Raw genomic sequence first — 21,303 nt, 5'->3', positions numbered from 1 at the left:
GCAGGAGCTATTTAGTACTATCAAACCAGCCCGACTTGGCACTGGTGCCACCTTGGCTCTGGGAACCATCCTGCGTATCGAGCTTTTTAACGAGCCAGCCGGCCACTCCCAGCCATATGCCCCCAAAAATGAACCACGGACTTGTTCTCTGGCAAACAAAAATCAGCTGCCCCGCGTCGGGATGGCAGATTGCAGGAGCCTCTTTGCACCATCAAACCAGCCCGACTTGGCTCTGGTGCCACCTTGGGTCTGGGAACCATTCTGCCAATTGTGGATTTTCAGGGGCCAGCCGGCCACTCTGAGCCATAGGCCCCCAAACAAAAACCACGGCCCTTTTCTCTGGCAAACAAAACTCAGCTGCCCCGCTTCTGGATGGCAGATTGCAGGACGCACTTGGTACAATCAAACCAGCCCAACTTGGCAGTGGTGCCACCTTGGGTCTGGGAACCATCCTGCGTATTGTGGATTGTCAGGAGCCAGCCGACCACTCTCGGCCACAGACCCCAATCAAAAACAACGGCCCGATTCACAGGCAAAAAAATCTCAGCTGCCCTGCTTTTGGATGGCAGATTGCAGGAGCCACTTGGCACTATCAAACCAGCCCAACTTGGCACTGGTGCCTCCATGGGTCTGGTCACCATCCTGCGTATCGTACCTTTTCAGGAGCCAGCCGGTCACTCCCAGCCATAGGCCCCAGACACAAAGCTCTGCCCGTTTCCCTGGCAAACAAAAGCAAGCTACCCCGCTTCTGGATGGCAGATTGCAGGAGCCACTTTGCACCATCAAACCAGCCCGACTTGGCACTGGTGCCACCTCTGGTCTGGAAACCATCCTGCGTATCGTGGATTCTTAGGAGCCAGCTGGCCACTCCCAGCCACAGGCCCCCAAACACAAACAACGGCGCTTTTCCCTGGAAAACAAAACTGGCCTGCCAACTTTTTGATGGTAGATTGCAGGAGCCACTTGGTACTATCAAACCAGCCCGACTTGGCACTGGTGCCACCTTGGGTCTGGGAACCATGCTGCGTAACGTAGATTCTAAGGCGCCAGGCGGCCACTCCCAGCCACAGGCCCCCAAACACAAACAACGGCGCTTTACCCTGGAAAACAAAACTCGCCTGCCAACTTTTTGATGGCAGATTGCAGGAGCCACTTGGTACTATCAAACCAGCCCTACTTGGCACTGGTGCCACCTTGGGTCTGGGAAGCATGCTGCGTATCATGGATTTTCAGGAGCCAGCCCGACACTGCAAGCTACAGGCCCCCAAACACAAACAACAGCATTTTTCTCTGGCAAACAAAATTCAGCTGCCCCGCTTCTGGATGGCAGATTGCAGGAGCAACTTGGCATCATCACACCAGCCCGACTTGGCACAGGTGCCGTCTCTGGTCTGGGAACCATCCTGCGTATCGTGGGTTCTAAGGAGCCAGCCGGCCACTCCCAGCCACAGGCCCCCAAACACAAACAACGGCGCTTTTCCCTGGAAAACAAAACTCGCCTGCTAGCTTTTTGATGGCAGATTGCAGGAGCCACTTGGTACTATCAAACCAGCCCAACTTGGCACTGGTGCCACTATGGGTCTGGTCACCATCCTGCCTATCGTAGCATTTCAGGAGCCAGCCGGTCACTCCCAGCCGTAGGCCCCCAGACACAAACCTCGGCCCGTTTCCCTGGCAAACAAAATTAAGCTGCCCCGCTTCTGGATGGCAGATTGCAGGAGCCACTTGGTACTATCAAACCAGCCCGACTTGGCACTGGTGCCACCATGGATCTGGTCACCATCCTGCCTATCGTAGCTTTTCAGGGGCCAGCCAGCCAACCCCAGCAACTGGCCCCCAGATAAGAATTTCGGCCCGTTTCCCTGGCAAACAAAAGTAAGCTACCCCGCTTCTGGATGGCAGATTGCAGGAGCCACTTTGCACATTCAAACCAGCCCAACTTGACACTGGTGCCACCTCTGGCCTGGGAACCATCCTGCGTATTGTGGATTCTAAGCAGCCACCCGGCCACTCCCAGCCACAGGCCCCCAAACACAAACAACGGCGCTTTTCCCCGGAAAACAAAACTCACCTGCCAACTTTTTGATGGCAGATTGCAGGAGCCACTTGGTACTATCAAACCAGCCCAACTTGGCACTGCTGCTACCATGGGTCTGGTAAACATCCTGCCTATCGTAGCTTTTCAGGAGCCAGCCAGTCACTCCCTGCCATAGGGCCCCAGACAAATACCTTGGCCCGTTTCCCTGGAAAACTAAAGTAAGCTGCCCCGCTTCTGGGTGGCAGATTGCAGGACGCACTTGGTACTATCAAACCAGCCCGACTTAGCACTGGTGCCACCTTGGATCTGGGAACCATGCTGCGTATCGTGGATTCTAAAATGACAGGCGGGCACTCCCAGCCACAGGGCCCCAAACACAAACAACGGCGCTTTCCCCTGGAAAACAAAACTCGCCTGCCAACATTTTGATGGCAGATTGCAGGAGCCACTTGGTATTATCAAATCAGCCCAACTTGGCACTGCTACTACCATGTGTCTGGTAATCATCCTGCCTACTGTAGCTTTTCCGGAGCCAGCCGGTCACTCCCAGCCATAGGCCCCCAGAAAAAAACCTCGGCCCGTTTCCCTGGCAAACAAAAGTAAGCTACCCCGCTTCTGGATGGCAGATTGCAGGAGCCACTATGCACCATCAAACTATCCACACTTGGCACTGGTGCCACCTCGGGTCTGGGAAACATCCTGCATATCGTGGATACTAATTAGCCAGCCGGCCACTCCCAGCCACAGGCCCCCAAACACAAACAACGGCGCTTTTCCCTGGAAAACAAAATTCGCCTGCCAACTTTTTGATGGCAGATTGCAGGAGCCACTTGGTACTATCAAACCAGCCCAACTTGGCACTGGTGCCGCCTTGGCTCTGGTAACCATCCTGCGTATCGTGGATTCTAAGGAGCCAGCCGACCACTTCCAGCCACAGGACTCCAGACACAAAGCTCTACCCATTTCCCTGACAAACAAAATTAAGCTACCCCGCTTCTGGATGGCAGATTGCAGTAGCTATTTAGTATTATCAAACCAGCCCGACTTGGCACTGGTGCCACCTTGGCTCTGGGAACCATCCTGCCTATTGTGGATTTTCAGGTGTCAGCCGGCCACTCTCAGCCATATGCCCTCAAACACAAACCACGGCCCTTTTCTCTGGCAAACAAAACTCAACTGCCCCTCTTCTGGAGGGCAAATTGCAGGACGCACTTGGTACTACAAAAACAGTCCACCTTGGCAATGGTGCCACCTTGGGTCTGGGAACCATTCTGCCTATCGTGGATTTTCAGGGGCCAGTCGGCCACTCTGAGCCATAGGCCCCCAAACAAAAACCACGGCCCTTTTCTCTGGCAAACAAAACTCAGCTGCCCCACTTCTGGATGGCAGATTGCAGGACGCACTTGGTACTATCAAACAAGCCCAACTTGGCACTGGTGTCACCATGGGCCTGGTCACCATCCTGCCTATCGTAGCTTTTCAGGAGCCAGCCGGTCACTCCCAGCCATAGGCCCCCAGACACAAACCTCGGCCCTTTTCCATGGTGAACAAAAGTAAGCTGCCCCGCTTCTGGATGGCAGATTGCAGGACCCACTTGGTACTATCAAACCAGCCCGACTTGGCACTGGTGCCACCTTGGGTCTGGGAACCATCCTGCGTATCGTAGATTCTAAGGAGCCAGCTGGCCACTCCCAGCCACAGGACCCCAAACACAAACAACAGCGCTTTTCTCTGGCAAACAAAACTCAGTTGCCCTGCTTTTGGATGGCAGATTGCAGGAGCGACTTGGTACTATCAAACCAGCCCAACTTGGCACTGGTGCCTCCATGGGTCTGGTAACCATCCTGCCTATCGTAGCTTTTCAGGAGCCAGCCGGTCTCTCCCAGCCATAGGCCCCAGACACAAAGCTCTGCCCATTTCCCTGGCAAACAAAAGTAAGCTACCCCGCTTCTGGATGGCAGATTGCAGGAGCCACTTTGAACCATCAAAGCAGCCCGACTTGGCACTGGTGCCACCTCTGGTCTGGGAACCATCCTGCGTATCGTGGATTCTAAGGAGCCAGCTGGCCACACCAAGCCACAGGCCCACAAACACAAACAACGGCGCTTTTCCCTGGAAAACAAAACTGGCCTGCCAAATTTTTGATGGCAGATTGCAGGAGCCACTTGGTACTATCAAACCAGCCCAACATGGCACTGGTGCCACCATGGGTCTGGTCACCATCCTGCCTATCGTAGCTTTTCAGGAGCCAGCCGGTCACTCTCAGCCATAGGCCGCCAGACACAAGCCTCGGCCCGTTTCCCTGGCAAACAAAAGTAAGCTGCCCCGCTTCTGGATGGCAGATTGCAGGAGCCACTTGGTACTATCAAACCAGCCCGACTTGGCACTGGTGCCACCCTGGCTCTGGGAACCATGCTGCGTAACGTAGATTCTAAGGCGCCAGGCGGCCACTCCCAGCCACAGGCCCCCAAACACAAACAACGGTGCTTTTCCCTGGAAAACAAAACTCGCCTGCCAACTTTTTGATGGCAGATTGCAGGAGCCACTTGGTACTATCAAACCAACCCGACTTGGCAGTGATGCCACCTTGGGTCTGGGAAGCATCCTGCGTATCGAGCTTTTTAACGAGCCAGCCGGCTACTCCCAGCCATATACCCCCAAAAACAAACCACGGAACTTTTCTCCAGCAAACAAAAATCCGCTGCCCCGCGTCTGGATGGCAGATTGCAGGAGCCACTTTGCACCATCAAACCAGCCCGACTTGGCACTGGTGCCACCTTGGATCTGTGAACCATTCTGCCTATCGTGGATTTTCAGGGGCCCGCCGGCCACTCTCAGGCATAGGCCCCCAAACACAAACCACGGACCTTTACTCTGGTAAACAAAACTCAACTGCCCCTCTTCGGGATGGCAAATTGCAGGACGCACTTGGTACTAAAAAACCAGCCCGACTTGGCACTGGTGCCACCTTGGGTCTGGTCACCATCCTGCGTATCGTGCATTTTAAGGAGCCAGCTGGCCACTCCCAGCCATATGACACCAAACACAACCCACGGCGCTTTTCTCTGGGAAACAAAACTCAGCTGCCCAGCTTCTGGATGGCACATTGCAGGAGCCACTTCGTACTATCAAACCAGCCCGACTTGGCACTGGTGCCACCTTGGCTCTGGGAACCATCCTGCGTATCGTGGATTCTAAGGAGCCACTCGGCCACTCCCAGCCGCAGGCCCCCAAACACAAACAACGGCGCTTTTCCCTGGAAAACAAAACTCGCCTGCCAAAATTTTGATGGCAGTTTGCAGGAGCCACTTGGTACTATCAAACCAGCCCAACTTGGCACTGGTGCCTCCATGGGTCTGGTCACCATCCTGCCTATCGTAGATTTTCAGTAGCCAGCCGGTCACTCCCAGCCATGGGCGCCAGACACAAATCTTGGCCCGTTTCCCTGGCAAAGAAAAGTAAGCTACCCCGCTACTCGATGGCAGATTGCAGGAGACACTTTGCACCATCAAACCAGCCCGACTTGGCACTGGTGCCACCTTGGGTCTGGGAACCATCCTGCGTATCGTGGATTCTAAGGAGCCAGCTGGCCACTCCCAGCCACAGGCCCCCAAACACAAACAACAGCGCTTTTCCCTGGAAAACAAAACTCGCTTGCCAACATTATGATGGCAGATTGCAGGAGCTATTTATTACTATCAAACCAGCCCGACTTGGCACTGCTGCCGCCTTGGCTCTGGGAACCATCCTGCCTATTGTGGATTTTCAGGTGTCAGCCGGCCACTCTCAGCCATATGCCCTCAAACACAAACCACGGCCCTTTTCTCTGGCAAACAAAATTCAACTGCCCCTCTTCTGGAGGGCAAATTGCAGGACGCACTTGGTACTAAAAATCCAGCCCGACTTGGCACTGGTGCCACCTTGGGTCTGGTCACCATCCTGCGTATCGTGCATTTTAAGGAGCCAGCTGGCCACTCCCAGCCATATGACACCAAACACAAGACACGGCCCTTTTCTCTGGGAAACAAAACTCAGCTGCCCAGCGTCTGGATGGCACATTGCAGGAGCCACTTCAAACTATCAAACCAGCCCGACTTGGCACTGGTGCCACCTTGGCTCTGGGAACCATCCTGCGTATCGTGGATTCTAATTATCCAGCCAGCCACTCCCAGCCGCAGGCCCCCAAACACAAACAACGGCGCTTTTCCCTGGAAAACAAAACTCGCCTGCCAAAATTTTGATGGCAGATTGCAGGAGCCACTTGGTACTATCAAACCAGCCCGACTTGGCACTGCTGCCACCTTTGGTCTAGGAACCATGCTGCATAACGTAGATTCTAAGGCGCCAGGCGGCCACTCCCAGCCACAGGCCCCCAAAGAAAAACAACGGCGCTTTTCCCTGGAAAACAAAACTCGCCTGCCAAATTTTTGATGGCAGATTGCAGGAGCCACTTGGTACTATCAAACCAGCCCAACTTGGCACTGGTGCCACCATGGGTCTGGTCACCATCCTGCCTATCGTAGCTTTTCAGGAGCCAGCCGGTCCCTCCCAGCCATAGACCCCCAGACACAAACCTCGGCCCGTTTCCCTGGCAAACAAAAGTAAGCTACCCCGCTTCTGGATGGCAGATTGCAGGAGCCACTTTGCACCATCAAACCAGCCCGACTTGGCACTGGTGCCACCTTGGGTCTGGGAACCATCCTGCGTATCGTGGATTCTAAGGAGACAGCCGGCCACTCCCAGCCACAGGCCCCCAAACACAAAGAACGGCACTTTTCCCTGGAAAACAAAACTGGCCTGCCAACTTTTTGATGGCAGATTGCAGGAGCCACTTGGTACTATCAAATCAGCCCGACTTGGCACTGGTGCCACCATGGGTCTGGTCACCATCCTGCCTATCGTAGCTTTTCAGGAGCCAGCCGGTCACTCCCAGCCATAGGCCCCCAGACACAAACCTCGGCCCGTTTCCCTGGCAAACAAAAGTAAGCTGCCCCGCTTCTGGATGGCAGATTGCAGTAGCTATTTAGTATTATCAAACCAGCCCGACTTGGCACTGGTGCCACCTTGGCTCTGGGAACCATCCTGCCTATTGTGGATTTTCAGGTGTCAGCCGGCCACTCTCAGCCATATGCCCTCAAACACAAACCACGGCCCTTTTCTCTGGCAAACAAAACTCAACTGCCCCTCTTCTGGAGGGCAAATTGCAGGACGCACTTGGTACTACAAAAACAGTCCACCTTGGCAATGGTGCCACCTTGGGTCTGGGAACCATTCTGCCTATCGTGGATTTTCAGGGGCCAGTCGGCCACTCTGAGCCATAGGCCCCCAAACAAAAACCACGGCCCTTTTCTCTGGCAAACAAAACTCAGCTGCCCCACTTCTGGATGGCAGATTGCAGGACGCACTTGGTACTATCAAACAAGCCCAACTTGGCACTGGTGTCACCATGGGCCTGGTCACCATCCTGCCTATCGTAGCTTTTCAGGAGCCAGCCGGTCACTCCCAGCCATAGGCCCCCAGACACAAACCTCGGCCCTTTTCCATGGTGAACAAAAGTAAGCTGCCCCGCTTCTGGATGGCAGATTGCAGGACCCACTTGGTACTATCAAACCAGCCCGACTTGGCACTGGTGCCACCTTGGTTCTGGGAACCATCCTGCCTATCGTGGATTTTCAGGGGCCAGCCGGCCACTCTCAGCCATAGGCCCCCAAAAACAAACCACGGCACTTTACTCTGGTAAACAAAACTCAACTGCCCCTCTTCTGGATGGCAAATTGCAGGACGCACTTGGTACTACAAAAGCAGCCCGACTTGGCACTGGTGCCACCTTGGGTCTGGTCACCATCCTGCGTATTGTGCATTTTAAGGAGCCAGCTGGCCACTCCCAGCCATAGGCCCCCAGACACAAAGCTCTGCCCGTTTCCCTGGAAAACAAAAGTAAGCTACCCCGCTTCTGGATGGCAGATTGCAGGAGCCACTTTGCACCATCAAACCAGCCCAACTTGGCACTGGTGCCACCTTGGGTCTGGGAACCATCCTGCCTATCGTGGATTCTAAGGAGCCAGCCGGCCACTCCCAGCCACAGGCCCCCAAACAAAAACAACGGCGCTTTTCCCTGGAAAACAAAACTCGCTTGCCAACTTTTTGATGGCAGATTGCAGGAGCTATTTAGTACTATCAAACCAGCCCGACTTGGCACTGGTGCCACCTTGGCTCTGGGAACCATCCTGCCTATTGTGGATTTTCAGGTGTCAGCCGGCCACTCTCAGCCATATGCCCTCAAACACAAACCACGGCCCTTTTCTCTGGCAAACAAAATTCAACTGCCCCTCTTCTGGAGGGCAAATTGCAGGACGCACTTGGTACTACAAAAACAGCCCAACTTGGCACTGGTGCCACCTCTGGCCTGGGAACCATCCTGCGTATCGAGCTTTTTAATGAGCCAGCCGGCCACTCCCAGCCCTATGCCCCCAAACACAAACCACGGCCCTTTTCTCTGGCAAACAAAACTCAACTGCCCCTCTTCTGGATGGCAAATTGCAGGACGCACTTGGTACTACGAAAACAGCCCGACTTGGCACTGATGCCACCTTGGGTCAGGGAACCATCCTGCGTATCGAGCTTTTTAAGGAGCCAGCCGGCCACGCCCAGCCATATACCGCCAAAAACAAACCACGGAACTTTTCTCTTGCAAAAAAAAAACCACTGCCCCGCGTCTGGATGGCAGATTGCAGGAGCCACTTTGCACCATCAAACCAGCCCGACTTGGCACTGGTGCCACCTTGGATCTGGGAACCATCCTGCCTATCGTGGATTTTCAGGGGCCAGCCGGCCACTCTCAGCCATAGGCCCCCAAAAACAAACCACGGCCCTTTACTCTGGTAAACAAAACTCAACTGCCCCTCTTCTGGATGGCAAATTGCAGGACGCACTTGGTACTACAAAAGCAGCCCGACTTGGCACTGGTGCCACCTTGGGTCTGGTCACCATCCTGCGTATCGTGCATTTTAAGGAGCCAGCTGGCCACTCCCAGCCATAGGCCCCCAGACACAAAATTCTGCCCGTTTCCCTGGCAAACAAAAGTAAGCTACCCCGCTTCTGGATGGCAGATTGCAGGAGCCACTTTGCACCATCAAACCAGCCCGACTTGGCACTGGTGCCAGTTCTGGTCTGGGAACCATCCTGCGTATCGTGGATTCTAAGGAGCCAGCCGGCCACTCCCAGCCACAGGCCCCCAAACAAAAACAACGGCGCTTTTCCCTGGAAAACAAAACTCGCTTGCCAACTTTTTGATGGCAGATTGCAGGAGCTATTTAGTACTATCAAACCAGCCCGACTTGGCACTGGTGCCACCTTGGCTCTGGGAACCATCCTGCCTATTGTGGATTTTCAGGTGTCAGCCGGCCACTCTCAGCCATATGCCCTCAAACACAAACCACGGCCCTTTTCTCTGGCAAACAAAACTCAACTGCCCCTCTTCGGGATGGCAAATTGCAGGACGCACTTGGTACTAAAAAACCAGCCCGACTTGGCACTGGTGCCACCTTGGGTCTGGTCACCATCCTGCGTATCGTGCATTTTAAGGAGCCAGCTGGCCACTCCCAGCCATATGACACCAAACACAACCCACGACCCTTTTCTCTGGGAAACAAAAATCAGCTGCCCCGCGTCGGGATGGCAGATTGCAGGAGCCACTTTGCACCATCAAACCAGCCCGACTTGGCACTGCTGCCACCTTGGATCTGGGAACCATTCTGCCTATTGTGGATTTTCAGGGGCCAGCCGGCCACTCTGAGGCATAGGCCCCCAAACAAAAACCACGGCCCTTTTCTCTGGCAAACAAAACTCAGCTGCCCTGCTTTTGGATGGCAGATTGCAGGAGCCACTTGGTACTATCAAACCAGCCCAACTTGGCACTGGTGCCTCCATGGGTCTGGTCACCATCCTGCCTATCGTAGCTTTTCAGTAGCCAGCCGGTCACTCCCAGCCATGGGCGCCAGACACAAATCTTGGCCCGTTTCCCTGGCAAAGAAAAGTAAGCTACCCCGCTTCTCGATGGCAGATTGCAGGAGACACTTTGCACCATCAAACCAGCCCGACTTGGCACTGGTGCCACCTTGGGTCTGGGAACCATCCTGCGTATCGTGGATTCTAAGGAGCCAGCTGGCCACTCCCAGCCACAGGCCCCCAAACACAAACAACAGCGCTTTTCCCTGGAAAACAAAACTCGCCTGCCAACATTATGATGGCAGATTGCAGGAGCTATTTATTACTATCAAACCAGCCCGACTTGGCACTGGTGCCACCTTGGCTCTGGGAACCATCCTGCGTATCGTGGATTCTAAGGAGCCAGCCGGCCACTCCCAGGCTCAGGCCCCCAAACACAAATAACGGCGCTTTTCCCTGGAAAACAAAACTCGCCTGCCAAAATTTTGATGGCAGATTGCAGGAGCCACTTGGTAGTATCAAACCACCCCGACTTGGCACTGCTGCCGCCTTTGGTCTGGGAACCATGCTGCGTAACGTAGATTCTAAGGCGCCAGGCGGCCACTCCCAGCCACAGGCCCCCAAAGAAAAACAACGGCGCTTTTCCCTGGAAAACAAAACTCGCCTGCCAACTTTTTGATGGCAGATTGCAGGAGCCACTTGGTACTATCAAACCAGCCCAACTTGGCACTGGTGCCACCATGGGTCTGGTCACCATCCTGCCTATCGTAGCTTTTCAGGAGCCAGCCGGTCCCTCCCAGCCATAGACCCCCAGACACAAACCTCGGCCCGTTTCCCTGGCAAACAAAAGTAAGCTACCCCGCTTCTGGATGGCAGATTGCAGGAGCCACTTTGCACCATCAAACCAGCCCGACTTGGCACTGGTGCCAGTTCTGGTCTGGGAACCATCCTGCTTATCATGGATTCTAAGGAGACAGCGGGCCACTCCCAGCCACAGGCCCCCAAACACAAAGAACGGCACTTTTCCCTGGAAAACAAAACTGGCCTGCCAACTTTTTGATGGCAGATTGCAGGAGCCACTTGGTACTATCAAATCAGCCCAGCTTGGCACTGGTGCCACCATGGGTCTGGTCACCATCCTGCCTATCGTAGCTTTTCAGGAGCCAGCCGGTCACTCCCAGCCATAGGCCCCCAGACACAAACCTCGGCCCGTTTCCCTGGCAAACAAAAGTAAGCTGCCCCGCTTCTGGATGGCAGATTGCAGGAGCTATTTATTACTATCAAACCAGCCCGACTTGGCACTGGTGCCACCTTGGTTCTGGGAACCATCCTGCCTATCGTGGATTTTCAGGGGCCAGCCGGCCACTCTCAGCCATAGGCCCCCAAAAACAAACCACGGCACTTTACTCTGGTAAACAAAACTCAACTGCCCCTCTTCTGGATGGCAAATTGCAGGACGCACTTGGTACTACAAAAGCAGCCCGACTTGGCACTGGTGCCACCTTGGGTCTGGTCACCATCCTGCGTATCGTGCATTTTAAGGAGCCAGCTGGCCACTCCCAGCCATAGGCCCCCAGACACAAAGCTCTGCCCGTTTCCCTGGAAAACAAAAGTAAGCTACCCCGCTTCTGGATGGCAGATTGCAGGAGCCACTTTGCACCATCAAACCAGCCCAACTTGGCACTGGTGCCACCTTGGGTCTGGGAACCATCCTGCGTATCGTGGATTCTAAGGAGCCAGCCGGCCACTCCCAGCCACAGGCCCCCAAACAAAAACAACGGCGCTTTTCCCTGGAAAACAAAACTCGCTTGCCAACTTTTTGATGGCAGATTGCAGGAGCTATTTAGTACTATCAAACCAGCCCGACTTGGCACTGGTGCCACCTTGGCTCTGGGAACCATCCTGCCTATTGTGGATTTTCAGGTGTCAGCCGGCCACTCTCAGCCATATGCCCTCAAACACAAACCACGGCCCTTTTCTCTGGCAAACAAAATTCAACTGCCCCTCTTCTGGAGGGCAAATTGCAGGACGCACTTGGTACTACAAAAACAGCCCAACTTGGCACTGGTGCCACCTCTGGCCTGGGAACCATCCTGCGTATCGAGCTTTTTAATGAGCCAGCCGGCCACTCCCAGCCCTATGCCCCCAAACACAAACCACGGCCCTTTTCTCTGGCAAACAAAACTCAACTGCCCCTCTTCTGGATGGCAAATTGCAGGACGCACTTTGTACTACGAAAACAGCCCGACTTGGCACTGATGTCACCTTGGGTCAGGGAACCATCCTGCGTATCGAGCTTTTTAAGGAGCCAGCCGGCCACGCCCAGCCATATACCGCCAAAAACAAACCACGGAACTTTTCTCTTGCAAACAAAAATCCACTGCCCCGCGTCTGGATGGCAGATTGCAGGAGCCACTTTGCACCATCAAACCAGCCCGACTTGGCACTGGTGCCACCTTGGATCTGGGAACCATCCTGCCTATCGTGGATTTTCAGGGGCCAGCCGGCCACTCTCAGCCATAGGCCCCCAAAAACAAACCACGGCCCTTTCCTCTGGTAAACAAAACTCAACTGCCCCTCTTCTGGATGGCAAATTGCAGGACGCACTTGGTACTACAAAAGCAGCCCGACTTGGCACTGGTGCCACCTTGGGTCTGGTCACCATCCTGCGTATCGTGCATTTTAAGGAGCCAGCTGGCCACACCCAGCCATAGGCCCCCAGACACAAAGCTCTGCCCGTTTCCCTGGAAAACAAAAGTAAGCTACCCCGCTTCTGGAAGGCAGATTGCAGGAGCCACTTTGCACCATCAAACCAGCCCAACTTGGCACTGGTGCCACCTTGGGTCTGGGAACCATCCTGCGTATCGTGGATTCTAAGGAGCCAGCCGGCCACTCCCAGCCACAGGCCCCCAAACAAAAACAACGGCGCTTTTCCCTGGAAAACAAAACTCGCTTGCCAACTTTTTGAGGGCAGATTGCAGGAGCTATTTAGTACTATCAAACCAGCCCGACTTGGCACTGGTGCCACCTTGGCTCTGGGAACCATCCTGCCTATTGTGGATTTTCAGGTGTCAGCCGGCCACTCTCAGCCATATGCCCTCAAACACAAACCACGGCCCTTTTCTCTGGCAAACAAAATTCAACTGCCCCTCTTCTGGAGGGCAAATTGCAGGACGCACTTGGTACTACAAAAACAGCCCAACTTGGCACTGGTGCCACCTCTGGCCTGGGAACCATCCTGCGTATCGAGCTTTTTAACGAGCCAGCCGGCCACTCCCAGCCATATACCCCCAAAAACAAACCACGGAACTTTTCTCCAGCAAACAAAAATCCGCTGCCCGGCGTCTGGATGGCAGATTGCAGGAGCCACTTTGCACCATCAAACCAGCCCGACTTGGCACTGGTGCCACCTTGGATCTGGGAACCATTCTGCCTATCGTGGATTTTCAGGGGCCAGCCGGCCACTCTCAGCCATAGGCCCCCAAAAACAAACCATGGCACTTTACTCTGGTAAACAAAACTCAACTGCCCCTCTTCGGGATGGCAAATTGCAGGACGCACTTGGTACTAAAAAACCAGCCCGACTTGGCACTGGTGCCACCTTGGGTCTGGTCACCATCCTGCGTATCGTGCATTTTAAGGAGCCAGCTGGCCACTCCCAGCCATATGACACCAAACACAACCCACGGCCCTTTTCTCTGGGAAACAAAACTCAGCTACCCAGCGTCTGGATGGCACATTGCAGGAGCCACTTCAAACTATCAAACCAGCCCGACTTGGCACTGGTGCCACCTTTGGTCTAGGAACCATGCTGCATAACGTAGATTCTAAGGCGCCAGGCGGCCACTCCCAGCCACAGGCCCCCAAAGAAAAACAACGGCGCTTTTCCCTGGAAAACAAAACTCGCCTGCCAAATTTTTGATGGCAGATTGCAGGAGCCACTTGGTACTATCAAACCAGCCCAACTTGGCACTGGTGCCACCATGGGTCTGGTCACCATCCTGCCTATCGTAGCTTTTCAGGAGCCAGCCGGTCCCTCCCAGCCATAGACCCCCTGACACAAACCTCGGCCCGTTTCCCTGGCAAACAAAAGTAAGCTACCCCGCTTCTGGATGGCAGATTGCAGGAGCCACTTTGCACCATCAAACCAGCCCGACTTGGCACTGGTGCCAGTTCTGGTCTGGGAACCATCCTGCTTATCGTGGATTCTAAGGAGACAGCGGGCCACTCCCAGCCACAGGCCCCCAAACACAAAGAACGGCACTTTTCCCTGGAAAACAAAACTGGCCTGCCAACTTTTTGATGGCAGATTGCAGGAGCCACTTGGTACTATCAAATCAGCCCAGCTTGGCACTGGTGCCACCATGGGTCTGGTCACCATCCTGCCTATCGTAGCTTTTCAGGAGCCAGCCGGTCACTCCCAGCCATAGGCCCCCAGACACAAACCTCGGCCCGTTTCCCTGGCAAACAAAAGTAAGCTGCCCCGCTTCTGGATGGCAGATTGCAGGAGCTATTTATTACTATCAAACCAGCCCGACTTGGCACTGGTGCCACCTTGGTTCTGGGAACCATCCTGCCTATCGTGGATTTTCAGGGGCCAGCCGGCCACTCTCAGCCATAGGCCCCCAAAAACAAACCACGGCACTTTACTCTGGTAAACAAAACTCAACTGCCCCTCTTCTGGATGGCAAATTGCAGGACGCACTTGGTACTACAAAAGCAGCCCGACTTGGCACTGGTGCCACCTTGGGTCTGGTCACCATCCTGCGTATCGTGCATTTTAAGGAGCCAGCTGGCCACTCCCAGCCATAGGCCCCCAGACACAAAGCTCTGCCCGTTTCCCTGGAAAACAAAAGTAAGCTACCCCGCTTCTGGATGGGAGATTGCAGGAGCCACTTTGCACCATCAAACCAGCCCAACTTGGCACTGGTGCCACCTTGGGTCTGGGAACCATCCTGCGTATCGTGGATTCTAAGGAGCCAGCCGGCCACTCCCAGCCACAGGCCCCCAAACAAAAACAACGGCGCTTTTCCCTGGAAAACAAAACTCGCTTGCCAACTTTTTGAGGGCAGATTGCAGGAGCTATTTAGTACTATCAAACCAGCCCGACTTGGCACTGGTGCCACCTTGGCTCTGGGAACCATCCTGCCTATTGTGGATTTTCAGGTGTCAGCCAGCCACTCTCAGCCATATGCCCTCAAACACAAACCACGGCCCTTTTCTCTGGCAAACAAAATTCAACTGCCCCTCTTCTGGAGGGCAAATTGCAGGACGCACTTGGTACTACAAAAACAGCCCAACTTGGCACTGGTGCCACCTCTGGCCTGGGAACCATCCTGCGTATCGAGCTTTTTAATGAGCCAGCCGGCCACTCCCAGCCCTATGCCCCCAAACACAAACCACGGCCCTTTTCTCTGGCAAACAAAACTCAACTGCCCCTCTTCTGGATGGCAAATTGCAGGACGCACTTTGTACTACGAAAACAGCCCGACTTGGCACTGATGCCACCTTGGGTCAGGGAACCATCCTGCGTATCGAGCTTTTAAAGGAGCCAGCCGGCCACGCCCAGCCATATACCGCCAAAAACAAACCACGGAACTTTTCTCTTGCAAACAAAAATCCACTGCCCCGCGTCTGGATGGCAGATTGCAGGAGCCACTTTGCACCATCAAACCAGCCCGACTTGGCACTGGTGCCACCTTGGATCTGGGAACCATCCTGCCTATCGTGGATTTTCAGGGGCCAGCCGGCCACTCTCAGCCATAGGCCCCCAAAAACAAACCACGGCCCTTTCCTCTGGTAAACAAAACTCAACTGCCCCTCTTCTGGATGGCAAATTGCAGGACGCACTTGGTACTACAAAAGCAGCCCGACTTGGCACTGGTGCCACCTTGGGTCTGGTCACCATCCTGCGTATCGTGCATTTTAAGGAGCCAGCTGGCCACTCCCAGCCATAGGCCCCCAGACACAAAGCTCTGCCCGTTTCCCTGGCAAACAAAAGTAAGCTACCCCGCTTCTGGATGGCAGATTGCAGGAGCCACTTTGCACCATCAAACCAGCCCAACTTGGCACTGGTGCCACCTTGGGTCTGGGAACCATCCTGCGTATCGTGGATTCTAAGGAGCCAGCCGGCCACTCCCAGCCACAGGCCCCCAAACAAAAACAACGGCGCTTTTCCCTGGAAAACAAAACTCGCTTGCCAACTTTTTGATGGCAGATTGCAGGAGCTATTTAGTACTATCAAACCAGCCCGACATGGCACTGGTGCCACCTTGGCTCTGGGAACCATCCTGCCTATTGTGGATTTTCAGGTGTCAGCCGGCCACTCTCAGCCATATGCCCTCAAACACAAACCACGGCCCTTTTCTCCAGCAAACAAAACTCAACTGCCCCTCTTCGGGATGGCAAATTGCAGGACGCACTTGGTACTAAAAAACCAGCCCGACTTGGCACTGGTGCCACCTTGGGTCTGGTCACCATCCTGCGTATCGTGCATTTTAAGGAGCCAGCTGGCCACTCCCAGCCATATGACACCAAACACAATCCACGGCCCTTTTCTCTGGGAAACAAAAATCAGCTGCCCCGCGTCGGGATGGCAGATTGCAGGAGCCACTTTGCACCATCAAACCAGCCCGACTTGGCACTGCTGCCACCTTGGATCTGGGAACCATTCTGCCTATTGTGGATTTTCAGGGGCCAGCCGGCCACTCTGAGGCATAGGCCCCCAAACAAAAACAACGGCACTTTTCTCTGGCAAACAAAACTCAGCTGCCCTGCTTTTGGATGGCAGATTGCAGGAGCCACTTGGTACTATCAAACCATCCCAACTTGGCACTGGTGCCTCCATGGGTCTGGTCACCATCCTGCCTATCGTAGATTTTCAGGAGGCAGCCGGTCACTCCCAGCCATGGGCGCCAGACACAAATCTTGGCCCGTTTCCCTGGCAAAGAAAAGTAAGCTACCCCGCTTCTCGATGGCAGATTGCAGGAGACACTTTGCACCATCAAACCAGCCCGACTTGGCACTGGTGCCACCTTGGGTCTGGGAACCATCCTGCGTATCGTGGATTCTAATTATCCAGCCAGCCACTCCCAGCCGCAGGCCCCCAAACACAAATAACGGCGCTTTTCCCTGGAAAACAAAACTCGCCTGCCAAAATTTTGATGGCAGATTGCAGGAGCCACTTGGTAGTATCAAACCAGCCCGACTTGGCACTGCTGCCGCCTTTGGTCTGGGAACCATGCTGCGTAACGTAGATTCTAAGGCGCCAGGCGGCCACTCCCAGCCACAGGCCCCCAAAGAAAAACAACGGCGCTTTTCCCTGGAAAACAAAATTCGCCTGCCAACTTTTTGATGGCAGATTGCAGGAGCCACTTGGTACTATCAAACCAGCCCAACTTGGCACTGGTGCCACCATGGGTCTGGTCACCATCCTGCCTATCGTAGCTTTTCAGGAGCCAGCCGGTCCCTCCCAGCCATAGACCCCCAGACACAAACCTCGGCCCGTTTCCCTGGCAAACAAAAGTAAGCTACCCCGCTTCTGGATGGCAGATTGCAGGAGCCACTTTGCACCATCAAACTAGCCCGACTTGGCACTGGTGCCAGTTCTGGTCTGGGAACCATCCTGCTTATCGTGGATTCTAAGGAGACAGCCGGCCACTCCCAGCCACAGGCCCCCAAACACAAAGAACGGCACTTTTCCCTGGAAAACAAAACTGGCCTGCCAACTTTTTGAAGGCAGATTGCAGGAGCCACTTGGTACTATCAAATCAGCCCAGCTTGGCACTGGTGCCACCATGGGTCTGGTCACCATCCTGCCTATCGTAGCTTTTCAGGAGCCAGCCGGTCACTCCCAGCCATAGGCCCCCAGACACAAACCTCGGCCCGTTTCCCTGGCAAACAAAAGTAAGCTGCCCCGCTTCTGGATGGCAGATTGCAGGAGCTATTTATTACTATCAAACCAGCCCGACTTGGCACTGGTGCCACCTTGGTTCTGGGAACCATCCTGCCTATCGTGGATTTTCAGGGGCCAGCCGGCCACTCTCAGCCATAGGCCCCCAAAAACAAACCACGGCACTTTACTCTGGTAAACAAAACTCAACTGCCCCTCTTCTGGATGGCAAATTGCAGGACGCACTTGGTACTACAAAAGCAGCCCGACTTGGCACTGGTGCCACCTTGGGTCTGGTCACCATCCTGCGTATCGTGCATTTTAAGGAGCCAGCTGGCCACTCCCAGCCATAGGCCCCCAGACACAAAGCTCTGCCCGTTTCCCTGGAAAACAAAAGTAAGCTACCCCGCTTCTGGATGGCAGATTGCAGGAGCCACTTTGCACCATCAAACCAGCCCAACTTGGCACTGGTGCCACCTTGGGTCTGGGAACCATCCTGCCTATCGTGGATTCTAAGGAGCCAGCCGGCCACTCCCAGCCACAGGCCCCCAAACAAAAACAACGGCGCTTTTCCCTGGAAAACAAAACTCGCTTGCCAACTTTTTGAGGGCAGATTGCAGGAGCTATTTAGTACTATCAAACCAGCCCGACTTGGCACTGGTGCCACCTTGGCTCTGGGAACCATCCTGCCTATTGTGGATTTTCAGGGGTCAGCCGGCCACTCTCAGCCATATGCCCTCAAACACAAACCACGGCCCTTTTCTCTGGCAAACAAAATTCAACTGCCCCTCTTCTGGAGGGCAAATTGCAGGACGCACTTGGTACTACAAAAACAGCCCAACTTGGCACTGGTGCCACCTCTGGCCTGGGAACCATCCTGCGTATCGAGCTTTTTAATGAGCCAGCCGGCCACTCCCAGCCCTATGCCCCCAAACACAAACCACGGCCCTTTTCTCTGGCAAACAAAACTCAACTGCCCCTCTTCTGGATGGCAAATTGCAGGACGCACTTTGTACTACGAAAACAGCCCGACTTGGCACTGATGTCACCTTGGGTCAGGGAACCATCCTGCGTATCGAGCTTTTTAAGGAGCCAGCCGGCCACGCCCAGCCATATACCGCCAAAAACAAACCACGGAACTTTTCTCTTGCAAACAAAAATCCACTGCCCCGCGTCTGGATGGCAGATTGCAGGAGCCACTTTGCACCATCAAACCAGCCCGACTTGGCACTGGTGCCACCTTGGATCTGGGAACCATCCTGCCTATCGTGGATTTTCAGGGGCCAGCCGGCCACTCTCAGCCATAGGCCCCCAAAAACAAACCACGGAACTTTCCTCTGGTAAACAAAACTCAACTGCCCCTCTTCTGGATGGCAAATTGCAGGACGCACTTGGTACTACAAAAGCAGCCCGACTTGGCACTGATGCCACCTTGGGTCTGGTCACCATCCTGCGTATCGTGCATTTTAAGGAGCCAGCTGGCCACACCCAGCCATAGGCCCCCAGACACAAAGCTCTGCCTGTTTCCCTGGCAAACAAAAGTAAGCTACCCCGCTTCTGGAAGGCAGATTGCAGGAGCCACTTTGCACCATCAAACCAGCCCAACTTGGCACTGGTGCCACCTTGGGTCTGGGAACCATCCTGCGTATCGTGGATTCTAAGGAGCCAGCCGGCCACTCCCAGCCACAGGCCCCCAAACAAAAACAACGGCGCTTTTCCCTGGAAAACAAAACTCGCTTGCCAACTTTTTGATGGCAGATTGCAGGAGCTATTTAGTACTATCAAACCAGCCCAACTTGGCACTGGTGCCACCTTGGCTCTGGGAACCATCCTGCCTATTGTGGATTTTCAGGTGTCAGCCGGCCACTCTCAGCCATATGCCCTCAAACACAAACCACGGCCCTTTTCTCTGGCAAACAAAACTGAACTGCCCCTCTTCGGGATGGCAAATTGCAGGACGCACTTGGTACTAAAAAACCAGCCCGACTTGGCACTGGTGCCACCTTGGGTCTGGTCACCATCCTGCGTATCGTGCATTTTAAGGAGCCAGCTGGCCACTCCCAGCCATATGACACCAAACACAACCCACGGCCCTTTTCTCTGGGAAACAAAAATCAGCTGCCCCGCGTCGGGATGGCAGATTGCAGGAGCCACTTTGCACCATCAAACCAGCCCGACTTGGCACTGGTGCCACCTTGGATCTGGGAACCATTCTGCCTATTGTGGATTTTCAGGGGCCAGCCGGCCACTCTGAGGCATAGGCCCCCAAACAAAAACCACGGCCCTTTTCTCTGGCAAACAAAACTCAGCTGCCCTTCTTTTGGATGGCAGATTGAAGGAGCCACTTGGTACTATCAAACCAGCCCAACTTGGCAATGGTGCCTCCATGGGTCTGGTCACCATCCTGCCTATCGTAGATTTTCAGTAGCCAGCCGGTCACTCCCAGCCATGGGCGCCAGACACAAATCTTGGCCCGTTTCCCTGGCAAAGAAAAGTAAGCTACCCCGCTTCTCGATGGCAGATTGCAGGAGACACTTTGCACCATCAAACCAGCCCGACTTGGCACTGGTGCCCCCTTGGGTCTGGGAACCATCCTGCGTATCGTGGATTCTAAGGAGCCAGCTGGCCACTCCCAGCCACAGGCCCCCAAACACAAACAACAGCGCTTTTCCCTGGAAAACAAAACTCGCCTGCCAACATTATGATGGCAGATTGCAGGAGCTATTTATTACTATCAAACCAGCCCGACTTGGCACTGGTGCCGCCTTTGGTCTGGGAACCATGCTGCGTAACGTAGATTCTAAGGCGCCAGGCGGCCACTCCCAGCCACAGGCCCCCAAAGAAAAACAACGGCGCTTTTCCCTGGAAAACAAAACTCGCCTGCCAACTTTTTGATGGCAGATTGCAGGAGCCACTTGGTACTATCAAACCAGCCCAACTTGGCACTGGTGCCACCATGGGTCTGGTCACCATCCTGCCTATCGTAGCTTTTCAGGAGCCAGCCGGTCCCTCCCAGCCATAGACCCCCAGACACAAACCTCGGCCCGTTTCCCTGGCAAACAAAAGTAAGCTACCCCGCTTCTGGATGGCAGATTGCAGGAGCCACTTTGCACCATCAAACCAGCCCGACTTGGCACTGGTGCCAGTTCTGGTCTGGGAACCATCCTGCTTATCGTGGATTCTAAGGAGACAGCGGGCCACTCCCAGCCACAGGCCCCCAAACAAAAAGAACGGCACTTTTCCCTGGAAAACAAAACTGGCCTGCCAACTTTTTGATGGCAGATTGCAGGAGCCACTTGGTACTATCAAATCAGCCCAGCTTGGCACTGGTGCCACCATGGGTCTGGTCACCATCCTGCCTATCGTAGCTTTTCAGGAGCCAGCCGGTCACTCCCAGCCATAGGCCCCCAGACACAAACCTCGGCCC

This window comes from Melospiza georgiana, chromosome 3 (assembly GCF_028018845.1).
Source record: "Melospiza georgiana isolate bMelGeo1 chromosome 3, bMelGeo1.pri, whole genome shotgun sequence".
Classification (NCBI taxonomy): Eukaryota; Metazoa; Chordata; class Aves; order Passeriformes; family Passerellidae; genus Melospiza; species Melospiza georgiana.
Note: the sequence above shows the minus strand (reverse complement) of the source record.